Source organism: Corapipo altera, unplaced genomic scaffold (genome assembly GCF_003945725.1).
Source record: "Corapipo altera isolate COAL_440 unplaced genomic scaffold, ASM394572v1 24b, whole genome shotgun sequence".
NCBI lineage: Eukaryota > Metazoa > Chordata > Aves > Passeriformes > Pipridae > Corapipo > Corapipo altera.
The window spans coordinates 6786690-6792689 of NW_020884888.1; positions in this window are offsets into that span (position 1 = coordinate 6786690).

Here is a 6000-nt window from a genome sequence, read left to right on the forward strand (position 1 = left end):
GATGTCCTGGAAAAGGGAAAGACTGATATTTCAGTCCCTTGAAGCAGATGAGGAAATTGAGCCCCAAGCTTTCATATTGTGTGTCAGTATTGGGAGCAGCAAGCTCTGGAAAAGCAGAGCTGCTCATATCACTTGTCTGGGAAACATCTTCAGGACTCCATCGGACCATGGGATAATTCAGCATATCAAGGGAAGGCATCTTGCCTATGCTTCAGACTCCACCTCACCAAAATGTCAGGGCAGAGATTCACTCCTCTGCTGCCCCCTCTCACTATTGCACAGAAAGGAGTAGGAAGGGGATATCACCATTGAGTAGTTCTGGGAACGAGATGGAGCAGGGATCTTTATACTGCTTGTGAAAGGAGGGAGAAATTGGATGGTAAAAAGAGCGAGTTGAAGGGAGGTCTCCCTATTATCTTGTTTCAATCTCTTTGATAGTTAAGTAGTTATAATCAATACTAAAATGTGTCACTTGTTTGTCTGCTCACCCTCACATGAGTAACTGCAAGAACAGATTCAGTAAAAAGTGGATTTCTGTACAATTCCTCTAGATGGCAAGCTTTATCTGTTATATTTATCTTATCTATTCAAAAGTGAGTATGTTCAGGCTCAGCCACACTGGCAAAAAACATCCTACTCAGACAGTAGGATGTTCCAGTCAGTTCTGGAACATCAGCTCCTAAGCAAATTTCTGTAGGGAAACAAAATCGTGAATGATTCACCAAGTTCTTGAGAAATATGTTTACTGGTGGAATATGATTTGGAAAGTACAATAATGAAATTCTGTTTGAAAGATTGCATACTTTACAAACATCCTTAATGCACCTAAAGATGAATATGTTGACCAATTTACTTCCGGTGTCATTTTGTTGTGCTGAACGTAGGGAAATTCTCTCTCTCTGCCCCAACTTTTCTAGGTATTAAAGCTGATCATTACTTTCACTGTCACTAAGCCAGTGAGGAATGAGTGTAAGAAATAAAAATAGAATAAGGAAATCAATAAAATTGCCCTGAGACAATCCTAATGCAGCTCTTGTGTAATTAGCAATTACTCCACTGGACTTCCTGGCATAAAATCACTGTAGGATGTCTGATCTTGTGTGCATCCAATATTTACTAATGATCAGCTATTTTGCATCCTAGGTTGTCTTTTGAACAGCTACAAAGTTAGGTGTGATTGGTAGTGTTGGAACACGGAACTGTATTACAGAATTCATGGTATTAGATGATTTACTGGGAAGCAAGATGACAAAGAATCAAGCCCATATCTCTCTCTGGAAATCAGAACACAGTCTCAGCCCTTATGCTTGATACAACAGAAAGAGCTTCCAAAAATGCTCCTGGTATTTATGAGAACCCCACTCAAGTGATATGTCACTAGTGTAATGGGCCTTTATATGACAGCAGTTGTCGTTCTGCATTTTCTGTGGACAAAGGAAACAATGTCCACAAAGACTGATGCTTGTGCCCAGTGCTCTGCTATTTGCATTGTTTCTGCATACTCCTTGCTGAGACCCCATGTTCTTTCATCTGCATGAAACATTTTGTGAATTCCTCCAGGGAGAGATCATTTCATACATTTCCCAGGTGATACTGTACATGACACTGTGCTCAGGTGTGATAAACAGAATATTTAATCAATTTTCTTAAGTGATTTTGCTTTGGCCCTAATGATCTATTTTAATTTTACTGTTCAGTTTAAGTTTGTCCTGTCTTAGTTTCAGCACATTACTTGTTATTATATCCTACAATTTCTATTTTCTTGCCTTCCACTCTTTCAATCATGCACCCTGTCATGCTTCTGACTAGATTTTTGTTTGTTCTATAAAATGTCTGAGCACTCTTTAAGTGCTGCACAAATTCATAGTAATTTGCTCATACTGCTTGCCTTAAGTGATTTTTTTTCCCTTTTTCACCTTCACCCTTCAAATAGTTTTGTCTCAGAAATTGCCTATAGCTTACCCAAGCTCTCTTAATTTTCCTCAAGTTGGTCTTCCCAGTCCAGAGATCATTGCTGGCACCAATTGACCTCCCTCTGGTCAGAGTTTTGACAGAAATTAGAAAGCAAGATTTCCTTTTTAGCAGAGGGATGCCCAGACCTCTGTGCAGTTGTGCTGATCACACCTCAGCCGAGTCACCTGGAGAGAGTTGCTCATCCTACCTTCCTGATGAGATGCCTCTTTGGTTGGCTGCCTTCTGCTGCCACGTTGCATCGCACACTCCCGTCCCTGACAACACCTCTCCTTCTTGCCTTGAGCTCCTCGCCTTTCCCTTCCCTGGGGACTGTGCCTGCCCTACATAATGAAGTGGTTTGTGCCTGGTTCTTGCATACCTATTCCAGTCAGGGCACCAAGAGACCTGTTTTCTCAATTTCCTCTGGTTAGGGTCACCACACATCTCTGAGTACTTTGTGATTAGACATCAAATGTCCTCCAAAATAGCAGGGGAAGTGGATTAATCTAACTCCTCCAGCTTTTATTGAATCAGAGTTTTGACTGATAATGAACAGGAGAATGTGCCATGACCTTGCATACCAATACATAAAATGCATGACAATACAATTTTGGCCACCGTTATCCATAAATATGATCGAATTCTTGTATTGTCCACAACAATTACTTGCCCCTATTTTGACAAGAAAGCTATAAAAACTTAATGTCTTGATCTGAGCCAACAGGTTTTCTTTTCTCTTGATTTTCCCTCCAGTTTTAAAGCTGAAGGAGAAAAAAAAGAAAAGGCTAACTGGTTCTGCTTAGAAGCGAGGACACAGCGAGAGTGACCCAGTGCATATAGTGTCCCAAGGAGCCTTACTCTTCCTCCCTGAGGCAATGGCATAGTGCAGCCTTCTAGAGGGTTCACAGATAATCAGCCTTCCCTTTCTGTATTGCATCTGATTTCATAGCCTTTGCATATGTTTAGCATACCCCTTTAAACTGACACAGCGTGGTGGGAATCCCTGCCCTCTAGCTCTCAGCTCCTCAGTGTGACTGAAAAGTGACGAGCTAACCCCTTCTTCCAGGGGTTAGGTGGAGACGTGCTGTGGGATTGAACCTTCCACAGGTCCCTGCAATGTGCTCTTATGCAAGATGGCCTTGATCTTACCTCATGGCAGAGAGGAATCCCCAATACCTGAACTGCCTGTTTTCCCACTACAGGTGTTCTTTTCACCTCACCTGAAAGATGTCCCTGACTGACAAGTAGGTGCATGTAGAACTACTCTTTCAAGTTCAGAGTGTCCCAAAGTATCCAGATAAGTGCTGGAAAATCTTTTTCAAATTATATGTGTAACTGCTGAGCAAAATGATGACATTACTGACTCTAATGCTGAAGAAGCAGTGAAGAAAACAGTGGCTTCTGACAATGTGCCAGCTAGGGGATTTCAGAAGAAGATATATTTCCTCATGGATTTGTATGTGAAATATGCTGTGGTTGCTGTGTATTGCAGCTGAGCATTACTCAGCTTAAACTCTCATTTTCCTTCCTACTTTTTTCATATTGATACTTTGAATACCTGTGTAATCATCCATGCCCCACCTTTTTAGGCGCTTTTATTTCCTCTCTTCTTCATGCCGTTTGGAAGTGGATCTGTGAGCAGTGTTCGAATATTTATATATCTTGAATTGTATTTTTACAGCACCTTCAAGTAAGAATCAATGGAAAGACCCTGAGGAAATTATTTTTGGCCTGATTTTCTAGTTGCAAAGGAGTAGGTCATTCAAGCTAAACACCTTTACATCCTTTGCTTCAGGCTGTTCCCTGGGGCTGGACTAGACCCAGAGAACAGGATCTCTCACAAGGATCTCAGTGCATGGAGGCTGTATTGTCCTTTTGTGGGGTGTGTAGGTAAGTTTTTGAGCCTGATAGGAAGAGGGAGGAATGAATTGGGAGGGTGTTACAATCCCCTTCTTCCGCTTAACAGTAGGCAATGCATCTGTGACAATTTGGGCTTATTTTAATCTCCCTTGTATTGCTCTAACTGAGAAGCAGTTTAGGCACAGCATGAGTGAAATCTGAGCTCATGTTCTGCTGTCTCCTTCATTAAATGTGCAGCAGGGTAGAGTTTTGCAGTTCTTCATGAGTTGGATTCATCACCAAGTTTTTGGAGAGATGTATTTTAAGAACATTAAATAAATGCATGTGTGTAGGTATATTATGAGACTTCTCACAAGTCAGAAATGTCTCAAAATGCTGATGAAATGGAGCTTTGGAATAAAGAATTTCTTTACCTACCTCAATAACAAATGTGATGGATGTCTTACCCTATCCTGCGTTTCAGTATATATGGATGGCTGGGTATCATACTTCTAAATGTGCAATGAAGACAAGGTAAAAAATTCTGTGCCTCTGGAAAAGTCATACTTTGCAAGTCCAGCCTATGCATAATTTTAAATTGTATTCATACTGATAGCAAATGCTGAGTGTATTTCATTACCAAGAGGGCAAGAATGGCTTCCAGTAGAATGGCTTTTGGAAATGATCCATCCCTAATCTGCTCTTCCAGAGCACGAGCTACATCTTGTTGCTATCATTCCCCTTTTTCTTCAAATGATTAACTCTCGGGTCATGAGACTTTTCCAAGAAGGACCTATCTTTCAGGATGTCTAGTAAGTATCAAGTGCTTTTGCCTGCTTGAGCTCATATTCCGGCTTCCCAGAGCAGAACCATCCCAGATCTCATTAAAAACAGCATCATAAATTTTAACCCAAAGTCTCAGGGACCCACCATAATACTCTGTTGGAAAACTATCAGTAGTTGCACTATCACAATCGTGTATTTTTCTGTACATAGGGTTAGGCGGGCATCATGGACAGGAGCTGGCATCTAAAAGCCAGTCCAACATTCAGAGCTGAGCCAGGGCCGACAGGTACCACTAGAGTTGTGAAGGAAGGAAGTCCCCACCTAAGGCCAGCCAGTGCTCATAACCCAGCCTGGGCTTCCTCTGTAAGAGGGTTTTCTAATGTAAACAGTGCTCTTTAGGTTTCAAGGAAGCCCTTGGGAAAACGGCTGACTGTACAAAGGACTTTTGTTGCTGTTTGACCAGTTGGCTCACTCAGCATCTTACATCGTCTCACCGCCCTTTGGTCAGAGTCATGTTATTATGAGTATATAATTGTGTATTTAGCTACTAGCTTCTCTGTTAGGGCTACAATTTAAAATAATGAAGGAATCTAATTTATATCGGTGTGTTCTCCATATGAGCTCAGCACAAGGCTATAATAAGATAATTTATAAATGACACATATTTCCCCTAAACTCAGACAAAATGAAAAATATAAATATGAGAAGGACTGATTCCTTATGTGCTTATAAGAGCTTATTCATAAATAGAGCTGAGCTAATAAAAAATGCATTTGCTGAGGTGTATGAGCAATTTGAAAGTTTCTTTATATTTTTCATAGGAAAATTAGACCAGTTCATGAATAACTGAGTCACAAGGCATTGTGATTTGCTGTTCTTTAGCAAGAGTTCGCAGTAACATTTGCTTTCCTCAGTGTTGGCAAACTGATTTTATTTGTTTGTAATTTGATTTTTGAAAACTAGTCAAGCCAAGGATTAAGACAAGGCTATAAGATATGGGAAAATTTCCAAAGCAATCTGAGACTCCATTCACTAGTTGGCGTCAGGAACCATGTCTTAACATGATCTTCAGGAAGTTCTTTAATTTGTTGCTAATATATCAACCTTCTCCTTTCCTTCCAGTGTAAACAGCTATTTCATACAGATAATTTTTTTTTCCTCCATGCCTAGCAAAGACAGGAAAAGCAGCTGCTGAAACTGAACTAGGAGAAAGGAAGGTGGCCATCCCTGGAGAAGATGCCTCTCTCTCATTAACAGCATGACACAGTAGGGTGGCTGCCTGCAGATTAGGAAACTGTTGAAAGCCTTGGAATTACCCAAATGAGGTTATTGCCTTTGGGTTACCCGAACAGCTGCATCAGGTTGGCCTCAGTACTTCCACCCCTGCTGACCAGGAGACTGAATCAGGCCCTCTACAGTCTC